Source organism: Cherax quadricarinatus, unplaced genomic scaffold (genome assembly GCF_038502225.1).
Source record: "Cherax quadricarinatus isolate ZL_2023a unplaced genomic scaffold, ASM3850222v1 Contig85, whole genome shotgun sequence".
Classification (NCBI taxonomy): domain Eukaryota; kingdom Metazoa; phylum Arthropoda; class Malacostraca; order Decapoda; family Parastacidae; genus Cherax; species Cherax quadricarinatus.
In genome coordinates this window covers 2,563-16,996 of record NW_027195111.1, presented here as the reverse complement: position 1 = coordinate 16,996, position 14,434 = coordinate 2,563, and the positions used below count along the sequence as shown (strand labels likewise).

The 14,434-nt window shown below is 39.9% G+C and overlaps 1 long non-coding RNA gene across 1 annotated transcript; it reads left to right on the top strand.

The window, feature by feature from the left end:
- The first annotated feature begins 780 nt into the window (after positions 1-780).
- Positions 781-8,960, top strand: LOC138850983 (uncharacterized). The gene is made up of 3 exons (XR_011391051.1): positions 781-915; positions 4,886-5,039; positions 7,955-8,960. It is a non-coding gene; the product is annotated as an uncharacterized lncRNA (long non-coding RNA).
- The last annotated feature ends 5,474 nt before the right edge of the window (positions 8,961-14,434 follow it).

Genomic DNA, 14,434 nt, shown 5'->3' with positions numbered 1-14,434 from the left:
AACAGGTTAGGTTCCAGGCTACTGCAGTACAGGAGGGCCCACTTATACAACAGGTTAGGTTCCAGGCTACTGCAGTACAGGAAGGCCCCACTTATACAACAGGTTAGGTTCCAGACTACTGCAGTACAGGAGGGCCCACTTATACAACAGGTTAGGTTCCAGAATACTGCAGTACAGGAAGGCCCCACTTATACAACAGGTTAGGTTCCAGACTACTGCAGTACAGGAAGGCCCCACTTATAATACAGGTTAGGTTCCAGGCTACTGCAGTGTACTATATTAGGTATACAGTAGAATACATACTTCAGTGCTTTTTCCACTTATTTTTTGTTTTGTTTTACGTTTTTCTGATGTAAGATACTTGGAAAATTCCCCCTATTAGTTCATTATGTTGAAACTTGACTGTATGTCAGAAATGTTCTCAACATGAGCCTCTGGTAAGACCCTTGTGTTTTTTCTTGTTTTTTCTAAAGAAGGAGAATAATAAATCAAAATACTGTGGCTGAAACAATATGCCAGTAACCTGCACTTAGTGGAGGAGCCTTATGACAAAGCTTTGATCGCGTCTTGATTATTGACAATAATGCAGGATGGACCATCATAATGTTTCTCTCCTGTATGTGACCTTTTTCTATATTTTTTTTAAATTTCTCTGATGAAAGATCCCCCAAAATTCTGAAATGCTTTTGCCAACCATTTTTCCATTTCTAAGAAATGTTTTGAAATTTGGCTTTCACTTGTGTTATCAAATTCTGTCATAGTGGTTGTTATGTTACAGCATGCATCGTGGCCAGCAGAAGTGAGGGAGAGAAACTATCTCAAAACATTCACAGCATCACCTTCCCACCAGGACAAGATGCATCAGCATGGAGGAAACTCTACAAGCCTTGTTCATCCCAGAGACTCTTCATGCCCGTACGTACTCTTCACGAACGAATTTACGTGCTCTTTGTGCTCATATGTACTCTTCATAAATTTACGTGCTCTTCATGCTTGTACGTACTCTTCATAAATTGACGTGCTCTTCACTCTTGTGCATACTCTTCACGAAAGTACGTACGTACGTTATCATTTTATGTTGGTAGATATAAATTTATATGTACTAGTTTATTTCAACATGATGCAGTGTTGATACAGAAATAGGTGACACTGGAGTCTGTGTTTAAGGCCATGGTTATGCAGAGTACAAGTGAAGCCTAGTGTAGACATTTCACAGGTGGTCTTTTGCTGCTTGTGAAAGAATGGAGATTAATCCATAGAACCAATGCTCACAGGTTGTAGATTGGTAGCAGCCATCGAGGGAGGAACTACCATCCTGTCAGACAACTGTGAAATAGAATCTCATTCAGTTTGCACTGGCCACACAGCCCGGTGCATTCGGTCTCTTTTCTCTCGTCGAAGTTCATCGGTTCGAACCTGTCCTGTCGCATTGATTAGTAATTTTAAAATGTTAAAAATATGTAAAGTTATTTTTGGGAGCTGATGAGCTGTTGGAGTGTGAGCAGGGTAATATTTTGTGAAGGGTTTCATAGAAACTGGTTAACCGGACTTTAAGTCCTGGAGGTGGGAACCACATTTCCTGCACTTAATTTGAAGGAGGGGTTTGGGATGTTGACCGTTTGGAGTGACATGTAAACTGCCATTTCCGAGCGCCTCGGCAAAGGCAGCGATTATGCGTGAATGATGGTGAAAGTGTCGAATGATGGTGAAAGTATTTTTCTCTCTTGGATCACCCTGCCTTGGTGGGACATGGCTGACATGTTAAAAAAAAAATCAAGGTCAAATTTCCACACGATGCAACGTTTGTATAGAGACAGGCAACATTTGATTCTGCACGGAGAAAACCCATGGTTATACAAAGTAGTATTTTGGGCAAGCTTAAGCCTGACTTAAGACTACAGTAGCAATTATTATTATTTGCTTATGTTCATGGACAAAAAAAGGTATACAAAAAACAAATTAAGGCATTACAACTAAGGTTGGATTGATGTTCTGCACTTTGTCTCATGAACAGGTAAAATGACAGGTGTGTCTTGTGTACTTTGTCTCATGAACAGGTAAAATGACAGGTGTGTCTTGTGTACTTTGTCTCATGAACAGGTAAAATGACAGGTGTGTCTTGTGTACTTTGTCTCATGAACAGGTAAAATGACAGGTGTGTATTGCAAACCTCTGCTTACATTCACTACATTCACAGGCCCGGTGGCCTGGTGGCTAAAGCTCCCGCTTCACACACGGAGGGCCCGGGTTCGATTCCCGGCGGGTGGAAACATTTCGACACGTTTCCTTACACCTGTTGTCCTGTTCACCTAGCAGCAAATAGGTACCTGGGTGTTAGTCGACTGGTGTGGGTCGCATCCTGGGGGACATGATTGAGGACCCCAGTGGAAATAAGTCAGACAGTCCTCGATGATGCACTAACTTTTTTGGGTTATCCTGGGTGGCTAACCCTCCGGGGTTAAAAATCCGAACGAAATCTTATCTTATCTTATCTTATCTTCAAGCTAGGAAGCCTGGTCTGAGACTGGCCATGGGGAAGGTAATAAACAGAACCATTAAAAGATTTGTTCCCCCTTGGCATCAGACCCGATTACCTTCCATTCTCTAAGGTCCATATGACCCATGCAGGTTAAGTATGTACTTTGCAATGAATGTAATAGCCCGCATGGAATAAATAAGACAAAATATAAGAATAGTGCAACATAAACATAATAAATACTTTAACTGGAGGTGTACATATACTGTCTACCATTCTTACTGTTTTTGTCTCTGGTAAGATTTCCTTTGTCTTATGAATAGCATACATATATTTTGCCTCAGTGCAGTGGTCTTTTTCAGGAGTCTGCTGAAGAGGACCTCAGTAACACACTAAAAATATAGGGCATTTCTTATTTTTATTTTTGTGTCTGTGTGTGTTTCTTTGCATTGTGAAGTACCCTCTAAGTGGATATTTTGAAGGGCTTTTGATTTAAGGAATTGAAACAACCCTCCACTATTTTGTATAAAGTCCAATTACATGCTATTCGTCAGTTACTGAATAACCTCTGGAGGCTTAGCGATTCTCCATGGGAATAATACATGTAGCCAACTCCCAGTGGCAACAAGTTTTTAATTAAAAATGTAGCTGCAGAGGTTGGCGAACGAGTTTGTTAGGGCACGTAAAAGAAGGAAATTAAAAGTGAACGTCTCAGTAGTACCATACAGGTAACCAGTTACCAGTGTTAGTAGTGACTCACTACCAACCGTCTGTGTGAAACACTCGTTATTCACTGTTGCAGCTGACCATGGCACGTTTTTGAATGCCGCTCGCCCATCTCTGCTCCCTCACTCTAGACTGCCTCACGAATGATGTCTAAGGGTGAGCGGCATTCAAAAACATGCAAGGTCAGGTGCAACAATGAATAACAAGTGATTCACACAGACAGTTGTTAGTGAGTCATTACTGACACTGGTAACTGGTTACTGGTACTACTGAGAAATGTAGGAAAGAGCAAGGTGATAAGGATAACAAAAGTTTAGGTAATTAATAAGTGGATATCAGATTTGAGGGAAAGAGTGTGGAAGAGGAGGTGAATGTATTCAGAAATTTGGGAGTGGACTTGTAAGTGGAAGACGACGCTAATCGTAGAAATGACAAAGGTAAAGAGGTGAGTGGTGCACTGAGGAATGTGCGGAGACAAAGAACTTTGTACGTGGAAGCAAAGAGGGAAATGTACGAGGGTATTTTCATACCGACACTCGTATACGGGCATGAAGCAACGGTCGTGAATGCTGCAACAAGGAGAAGGGCAGAGGCAGTGGAGATGTCATGTCTGAGGTCAATGTGTGGTGAATATAATGCAGAGGGCATATAAATTTGCAGTGGAAGGAAGGTGGAGGTAGGGGTTGGCCTAGGAAACGTTGGAGGGAGGGGGTTAGCAGGTTTTTGTGTGTGAGGGGTTTGGACTTGCACCATGCACGCGCGAGCGTGTTAGATAGCAACTGGAGACGAATGGTTTTTATGGTTTGACTTGTCGTTGGAATGTGAGCAAAGTAACATTTGTGAAGGGGTTCAGTAAAACCGGTTAGCTGGACTCGAGTCCTGGAGGTGGAAAGTACAGTGTCTGTACTCTGAAGGAGGGGTGTTGATATGTTGCTGTTTTTTAAACTGCAGTGTAGGCAAGACAGGGATGGCGTGAAGAACGACGAAAGCGCTTCATTTCTTTCGGGTCACCCTGCCTCTGGAAACAGCCACTATGTTAATATAAAAAAATAGAAGTTAATAGTAGTTACTGAGTAAATAAATAAGGTATAATAAAGGGCTGTTTTATGCAGAAAAAAGGTTTTATATATAGATGTTGAAAATATTTTTTTTTTTTTTCCAACAAGTCGGTCATCTCCCACCGAGGCAGGGTGACCCAAAAAAGAAAGAAAATCCCCAAAAAGAAAATACTTTCATCATCATTCAACACTTTCACCACACTCACACATTATCACTGTTTTTGCAGAGGTGCTCAGGATACAACAGTTTAGAAGCATATACGTATAAAGATACACAACATATCCCTCCAAACTGCCAATATCCCAAACCCCTCCTTTAAAGTGCAGGCATTGTACTTCCCATTTCCAGGACTCAAGTCCGACTATATGAAAATAACCGGTTTCCCTGAATCCCTTCTTATGTAATAATTATAGTATTAATAATAATAGTAAAATAATAATGATTTTTATAATTTTACAAGACGGTACATACGTAAGTGTTAGTCAAGTGTCAACAGCTTGGTTATTCCATTAATGAAAATAGTTATAGGTTTTGTTATATTCTACTTTTCATAGTACAGCAATTAAAATGTGATATAGTACGTGATTTTATTTTTACATAAAGTAAATAGTTCATTAATTGCAGGTGTAAATTCAGGTGTAACGATCATGAATTTAACCCGATTATGCAAATTTGGCCGGGAGGAATATGTGGTTCCAATTTACAAACACATACTACAAGCAAGCTATTACCTGGGGAGATCAAGATATCATCAATATTATCTTTCACTATCATCCAGGTAAGATCTTCACACTGTATTCCATTGTGAGTGAATATAATTTTAATATACTGTACAAGTAAGTGTAGGCGAGTGGTTGTGACCCAACACGCTATTGAAAATATCTAATACAATATGTACAGGTATCATACAGATTACAAGTTGAAGAATGCATATACAGTGGTCCCTTGTTTTTTGTAATTAATCCCTTATCAATTTTGATAACAAAATTGAAGATTTTTTTTATTCACTTTCTCCATAAGAAATAATGTCAATCTAATTAATTTGTTCCAGACACCCAGAAGTATCAACAACAATTTTTTTTTTTTACGTTAAAGATAGATTTACATGCACAAAACAATGAACATTGAACATGACAGATACCTTTATTGAAGGTTGTTGTTGTTGTTGTTGTTGATGATGAATGGAAGACAGAGAAGAGTTGAGAGGGAAGAGAGGTTATTGTTTGGAAGGGGAATCCCCCTCCATAAGGACTAGGTCATTTCAGGGGTTATTTCCCTAGCTTAAATATAGATTTACGTGCAGAAAAGAGTGCCAAATAAATGTAAAGCAGTAATAAAATGAATAAATGAACATTTAACATCACACTTATCTTTTATTCAATTCAATTCAAACTTTATTCTCTATAAGGATTACAATGCTGAGTTTACAGAATTTGGTTATTGTGTGGTTTACATGTAGTAAAATAATGATTACAGAGTGTACCACTAGAACACCTAGCATGGCTAGGCATTACAGAGTGTATCACTAGAACACCTAGCATGGCTAGGCATTACAGAGTGTACCACTAGAACACCTAGCATGGCTAGGCATTACAGAGTGTACCACTAGAACGCCTAGCATGGCTAGGCATTTCGGGCAGACTTATATTAAATCTTAGGTTTAAAATGTTAAAGAATTATGAGATAAGTTGGTATTATGGCTAAGTGACTAAATACTAGTTGTGAGTTTAGCAATGTGAATGCTTTTGTTTTGGCACTATACATAGTTTCAGTATTGGAGTATCACAGGCCAACTTTTGACTAGTTAAGATTCATTATTTTGAGATTGAGATTGATATTTCTGTTTATGGTCAAATGGGTGAGTGAGTGTAAGTGTGAACCACCAGGTGGTATTCGTATTATTAGTTGACAGGGTGTATCAGGGAGATAAGATGTTTTCTGATGGTAGTTTTGAAGGTGATGAATGTGTCTGCAGTTTTGGAATTTTCAGGTAGGGTGTTTATTGAAGATTTTTGTTGGTGTATGGCAGAGGGAGGGGAGGCAAGTTCATTGTCGGAGAATACGACACTAATATCAACTCTGAGGCTTATTTATATATCACAATTCAACTGATATGACATAATAAACAATATTAATAACATAGACACATGGAATATACTCTAGAATGAGTAAAATAAGCGATTACATATGATACGAGAGATGTTGTGTTGTTGTTGTTGGGTGTATAAGGGCCGTTAAGAGTAAGCCGTCTATAATGGTGGTGAAGCAGCAGCCAAGGTGGCAGTGTTTTCTGTAGCCCTGTATAACTCCAACAACATTGGAGGAGTTGGTAAATTGCTGAATCACTGAAGAAGGCACCTTCTACTACCATCACAACCACTACCACCCTCTACCACCATCACTACCACCCTCTACCAATATTACAACCGTTTCCACTGTACCAACACCACCACCACCTATGTATTTTCGTACAAACTTTTTCTTGAATTATACGTCTCTCGTATTCTTTACCAGAGGGCTGGCACTAGAAGCTTTCTTTGGAGCCATGGTGATTTATTTAGCGGTTGCAAGTGCTAACAGGAACGGAATATCGCGAAATGCATCGTGTGATCTCGCAGGATCATCCTCACTCACCGATAAACAGCGGCACACCAGCCGGGAACGGAATCCGAGGCGGCTCGGGTTCCTGCGTACGCGTCCCAGACAAAGGAATGTTTGCGAGCCGACATTTCAACGAGAATAACGTTACGGCTTTCGAGAGTTACGACCGTCGAGCCTTACAATTATCGAGGGACCACCGCACGTGCTAGCGACACGTTTTTAATCGTACTGTGTTATTTGTTACAATGGGAGGATAATTTGAAGAATCACTCATTCACTTGTGTACAGGTGGGCCCTACTTTACAGTGCTTCACTAATACAGTGGTTTTCAATTATAACCATTGTTCATTTATTCAGACTTGCTACAATAAATATATTCACCACTTACTATAAGCTAAGGATGAAAATATTTGAAGGTAAGTAATGTGTGTACTGTATATGTATTTTTTTTAGGCCTAGTTTTATTGCTCACTTAATATATGATAGTATAGACATGAAAGTTAAGACACATGTGCAACATCTGGATATCTTTATTGTAGATGTTTCGCCATCCAGTGGCTTTATCAATACAGATTCTAGGACATAATAGGAAGAGAGTAGAACTATATACACTACACTACACTAACTCCAAGGCCTAGGGACTGATTACCTCATCTTTTGTATATAGTTCTACTGTCTTCCTATTATGTCCTAGAATCTGTATTGATAAAGCCACTGGATGGCGAAACGTCTACAATAAAGATATCCAGATGTTGCACGTGTGTCTTAACTTTCATATTGTCGGTATTTTATAGTATAGACATGTTGTCAGGCTTTTATATGCATTTTAAAGTAAAAAAAAAAAAGGAGTATGTTTGATTTTGCCGATATTTTTGCTTTACAGCAGTAGCCTGGAACCTAACCTGATGTATAAGTGGGGCTGTCTGGTACTTGACAGTGTGAATGTCTATCCAAACCATAACTCCCCCACCTGTCCATTGAAACATAAAATCCAGTTTATATAACATTTGAATTTTTGCTCTCATTGAAAAATTACTGCTCTGTATAATGTTAATTATAGATGCTGTAGTTTGTCATTCATATTTTTTTCAGACAAGTTGTATGTTTATGGATGGGAATACAATCTTGGCCCCGATTAATGCACATACACAAGCATATGCAAGGCAGCAGAGAAGCGAGGCATCTTTGTTCTTCACGGTAACTGCGGCACTTTCCACAGCATCAAGCAGCCAGCCAGCCAGCTTCAGGGGTGTTTATCAAGTTTGGGAAGAGGTGAGAAGAAACCAGAAATATCAAGTATTTTTTTGTATTTCTACTGGTAATAAGCACTCTGACCTTACAAGTCTGATGCCTATTTTTAATATGGCTTTTCCTCACTTAACGACCGAGTAACGGCAAAGTCAAAGGCCCAAGACCCCGTCGGTAAATGATTTGTCGCCAATCGAGGAATCACCCCTCACTGACACTTGAAAAGTGTCACTGCCCAAAATTGAAACATTCAGTTTTACGTTTGCCGGGAAATTCCTCTCGATCCGTTTTTATCGACAGTAATACAATGCGAAATAGGTCGACAATTTACTTCCGAGATATTCCAGGAGATGCGTGCATGGCCAATTGCGTGGGAAAATAATTTGTTTGAGAAAAATGCACTTTTTCAGTCTTTGCATAGGGTAAGAATGAGTTTGTATTGCTACCCTCGAGGCATGTAATGTTTTTTGTTATGGTGAAGGTTATTTTGTTTTATCCTGGTTTTCTAACGTTCAATACCTCTCTATGTAATGTCAGTTTTTATTCATTTGGATGTCTTTATCGTGCTTGTACATTATTTTTGTTATACCTATGATGGGTAGATAATGTTTATTGAGGATAATAGTATAATTATACAATATTTTATAGTGCTGTGAGCTTACGCATTTGTACATGATGGTGAAGCACGAGTTACTGAGAGAAATTGCTGGTGCCTTGTCCCTGTCTCTCTCATGCAGCCTAGCACGCCCTCTAATAGTTCTCCATACATGTCAGTTTTTATTTATTCGGGCGTCTCTATCACTCTAACGTTGCCCAGTTATTACGGCTGGAAATCCCGTCGATGGTTTCACCGGCTCTCTCACTCTATCTCTATCCTTCAAGATAGTGGGAATGGTAGAATGTGCCAGCTTCAAGTCATTAGCTATTACTTGTAATTTCTAACCATCTTCATACTCTTCTATAATCTTCATTTTCACCTTGAGCTCGAGAGTGTTTGTTTCTTGGCACTTGTTTGAGGTGAAGCCCAGATGTTCCTTTTTGCTGGCATCTTGTATTATGGGATGCATATAAAGTGCAATTTTGTACAAATATGTAGTCTTGGAGACAGTGAAAGCTAATATACGGAGTGGCTGTAGGAAGGAGACCAAGATATTTGACACTGAGACACTGCACTGCCTGTTTTCACATCCCAAGTTCTCATATGGCTTAAAATCCTAATAATAATAATAATAAAATAGTTCTACAGTGTACTACTACTAATAATAATGATAATCATAAAAATAATAATTGCTGAGGAGTGGGTTGAATGTCATACGTATTTTGTACAGGTTTGGTAGCTCACATTTAAAACACTCCAGAGTGATTATTAATTTTTTTTTTTCAACCATTCGACCATCTCCCATGGAGGCAGGGTGACCCAAAAAAGAAAGAAAATCCCCAATAAGAAAATACTTTGATCATCATTCAACATTTTCAGCTCACATATAATCACTGTTTTTGCAGAGGTGCTCAGAATACAACAGTTTAGAAGCATATATGTATAAAGATACACAACATATTCTTCCAAACTGCCAATATCCCAAACCACCCCTCCTTTAAAGTGCAGGCATTGTATTTGCCATTTCCAGGACTCAAGTCTAGGTATATAAAAACAACTGGTTTCCCTGAATCCCTTCAGTAAATATTACCCTGCTGACACTCCAACAAACAGCTCGTCAGGTCCCAAGTACCATTCGTCTCCATTCACTCGTATCTAACACGCTCACGCACGCTTGCCGGAAGTCCAAGCCCCTCGCCCAGAAAACCTCCTTTACCCCGTCCCTCCAACCTTTTCGAGGACGACCCCTACCCCGCCTTCCTTCCCCTACAGATTTATACGCTCTCCATGTCATTGTACTTTGATCCATTCTCTCTAAATGACCAAACCACCTCAACAATCCTTCTTCAGTCCTCTGAGTAATACTTTTATTAACTCCACACTTTGTTGTAATTTCCACACACTGAATTTTCTGTATAATATTCACAACACACATTACTTTTAGACAGGACATGTCCACTCCCCCCAACTGCCTCCTCACTGCAGCATTTACAACCCAAGCTTCACACCCATATAAGAGTGTTGGTACTACTATAATTTCATACATTCCCTTCTTTGCCTCCATCGATGACATGTTTTGTCTCCACATACTTGTCAATGCACCACTCACCTTTTTTCGTTTATCAATTCTACAATTAGCCTCATACTTCATAAATTCATTTGCTGACATGTCAACTCCCAAATATCTGAAAGGATTCACTTCTTCCATACTCCTCCTCCCAATTTAATGTCCAGTTTTTCTTTATGTAAATCATTTGATACCCTCATCACCTTACTCTTTTCTATGTTCACTTTCAACTTTGTACCTTTACCCACACTCCCAAACTTGTCCAGTAACCTTTGCAATTTTTGTTTAGAATCTCCCATAAGCACAGTATCATCAGCAAAAAGTAACTATGTTAATTCCCATTTTGTATTTGATTCCCTATAATTTAATCCCACCCCACTCTCCTGAACACCCTAGCATTTACTTGTTTTACAACCTCATTTAGAGTACATAGGAAAGAGGGAAATTATTTCCCAGTAAAAGTAGGCCTTAGACAAGGATGTGTGATGTCACCGTGGTTGTTTAATATATTTATAGATGGGGTTGTAAGAGAAGTAAATGCGAGGGTCTTGACAAGAGGCGTGGAGTTAAAAGATAAAGAATCACACATAAAGTGGGAGTTGTCACAGCTGCTCTTTGCTGATGACACTGTGCTCTTGGGAGTTTCTGAAGAGAAGTTGCAGAGATTGGTGGATGAATTTGGTAGGGTGTGCAAAAGAAGAAAATTAAAAGTGAATACAGGAAAGAATAAGGTTATGAGGATAACAAAAAGATTAGGTGATGAAAGATTGGATATCAGATTGGAGGGAGAGAGTATGGAGGATGTGAATGTATTCGGATATTTGGGAGTGGACGTGTCAGCGGATGGGTCTATGAAGGATGAGGTGAATCATAGAATTGATGAGGGGAAAAGGGTGAGTGGTGCACTTAGGAGTCTGTGGAGACAAAGAACTTTGTCCTTGGAGGCAAAGAGGGGAATGTATGAGAGTATAGTTTTACCAACACTCTTATATGGGTGTGAAGCATGGGTGATGAATGTTGCAGCTAGGAGAAGGCTGGAGGCAGTGGAGATGTCATGTCTGAGGGCAATGTGTGGTGTGAATATAATGCAGAGAATTCGTAGTTTGGAAGTTAAGAGGAGGTGTGGGATTACCAAAATTGTTGTCCAGAGGGCTGAGGAAGGGTTGTTGAGGTGGTTCGGACATGTAGAGAGAATGGAGCGAAACAGAATGACTTCAAGAGTGTATCAATCTGTAGTGGAAGGAAGGCGGGGTAGGGGTCGGCCTAGGAAAGGTTGAAGGGAGGGGGTAAAGGAGGTTTTGTGTGCGAGGGGCTTGGACTTCCAGCAGGCGTGCGTGAGCGTGTTTGATAGGAGTGAATGGAGACGAATTGTTTTTAATACTTGACGTGGTGTTGGAGTGTGAGCAAAGTAACATTTATGAAGGGGTTCAGGGAAACCGGGAGGCCGGACTTGAGTCCTGGAGATGGGAAGTACAGTGCCTGCACTCTGAAGGAGGGGTGTTAATGTTGCAGTTTAAAAACTGTAGTGTAAAGCACCCTTCTGGCAAGACAGTGATGGAGTGAATGATGGTGAAAGTTTTTCTTTTTCGGGCCACCCTGCCTTGGTGGGAATCGGCCAGTGTGATAATAAAAAAAAATAAAAAAATATTTATAAATGTATTAAAGAACCTTGGTGGCATTAAACATCCCTGTCTACGATGTACTTTTAGTGGGAAGTAGTCTCCCTCTCTTCTACACACACTAATGTGAGCCTCACTATCCTCATAAAAACTTTATACAGCATTTAGTAACTTTCCACCTATTCCCTGTACTTGTAACATCTGCCACATTGATCCCCTATCCACTGTATCATATTCCTTTTCTAAATCCATAAATGTAATAAAAGCTTCCCTACCTTTATTTAAATACTGTTCACACATATGCTTGAAGGTAAACACTTGATGTACACATGCCCAACTAACTCTAAAAACCTTCTTGCTCATCTGGAATCCTACATTCTGTCTTACCTCTAATTCTTTCAATAATAACCCTACTGTACACAGGTCTCCCTCAACATTTGCAAGGGTTAGGGAATCAAGAGCCCCGCGAATTTTGAAAAACTACGAATGTTTGGTGCCCAATATATTGCAGGGAAATCTAATACGATACTACTTCCTTAACCTATTGAACCACGAACAATCATAAAACACACGAGAATGTCATTAAACACACGAGAACGTGTCGTTCCTCGGTGACGAACAACACCAAGGAAGGTAAGAATGTTGTTGTTGTTGTTGGGGGGGGGGATAGGCAGGTTAGGTACATGAATAGGGTGTTTGCTTGAAGGACAGGAGTAGGAAACAGAGGTTTTGCTTTTCTGGAGCTGGGATGGAGGATATTGTTAGCCGTCTGGATGACATCACGAGAGGGGGATGGGAGCAATGCTATTATCTGTCTCGGTGCTGGAGGCAACGATGTTGGCAGATGTAGGAGTGAGGACCTGATTAGCAGGTATAGGTCAGCAATAGAGATAATTAGGAGGAAGGGTGGGAACCCTGTCATATGTGGTATTCTGCCAAGGAGGGGAGTTGGAAATGAATGGTTGTCCAGGGCAATTGGTGTCAGTTGCTGGCTGGACAAATACTGTAAGGAAAACGCAGTAACATTCATTGACAACTGGGACCTCTTGTATGGCAGAAATGATGTGTATGGCAGGGATGGGGTTCACTTATCTAGGTGTGGGGTGGGAGCACTGGCAACTGCAGTGGAGGGAGCTGTTAGGACTTTAAACTAGGAATAGTTAGTGGTACGGGTTTTGGCGGGAAAACAGTGAAGTCCCAGCGCAGTAATACGAGTACGTACTATGAGAAGTAGTAATAGGCAAAATGAGGTGGATATTGGAAAGCCAGTGGCATTAGGTGACAAGGACAGTAATAGGTTTAGTGGAATAACAGAAAGGAGCAGGAAGGGTAAAGAGAAAGGAAGGTCCTTAAATATATACAGTGGACCCTCGAATTTCATCATCCCTTTTCTGTATGTAAAACTATAGTTATTCTCTGTAAAATGTATTTTTTGTTAATATTTCCCATAAGAAATAATGTAAATCCAATTAATCCATTCCAGATACCCAAAAATATTAACAAGAAATACATTTTATAGAGAATAACTCTAGTTTTACATACAAAAAAGGGATGAGAAATTCGAGGGTCCACTGTATTATACAAATACTCGTAATGCTAGGAATAAGATGGACGAGTTGAGATTAGTTGGTAGTGCAGTTATCTGCCTTAACCGAGAAGCGGTTCAATGCGAAAAATCGGGACGTGCCTGCTGAATGTCACACACTACAGGGTTTTAAATTGTTCCAAGTAGACAGGAGTATTGGGAATGGGGGTAGGGTGGCACTGCATGTCCGAGATCGGTCGAACTGTCGCATAAAAACGGGTATTAGGTCTGAAGTAATACAGAGAGTCTGTTTGGATAGAATTTTCAGAGGGGCATGAGAAATTGATTTTAGGCATGATATACCATCTCCCAAACTTAGACAGGGACCAAGGGAGACTACTGTGGGAGGAAATTGTTCATTAAGGCCAAAAGGCATGATAACATAGTAATTCTAGGAGATTTTAACTGTAGACATATTGATTGGAATTTTTTAACTGGGAATTTAGAATCAAAAACTTGTTAGAAGTAGTTCAGGATTGTTTTTTGAAGCAGTTTGTGACAGAGCCTACAAGGGGAAATAACCTGCTTGACTTGGTTTTGGCAAACAAGGAAACCCCGGTTAATAATTTAGAAATTACAGAGGAACTCGGCACAAGCGATCACAAATCATTACCTTTAGCATTGAATGGAAGTGTGATAGTAGGGATAATTCAGGAATGATCCCAGATTTTCACTTAGCAGATTACAATGGGCTTAGAGAACACTTATCATCTGTGGACTGGAGTAACAAAGAGAGATATCAGTATGACAGCTTTCTGAACACACTACATGCTGCCCAAAGGACGTTTATCCCATATAAGGAAATTAGATCGAATAGAGATGACTCCAAATGGATGAATAATAGGCTTTGATATCTTTTAGGACAGAAAAAGGAATTTATAGGCGTATCAAAAGAGGTGAGGGTCGTCTTATGAATCGGTACATTGACATTAAGAGGGAGATTAAAAAGGGGATA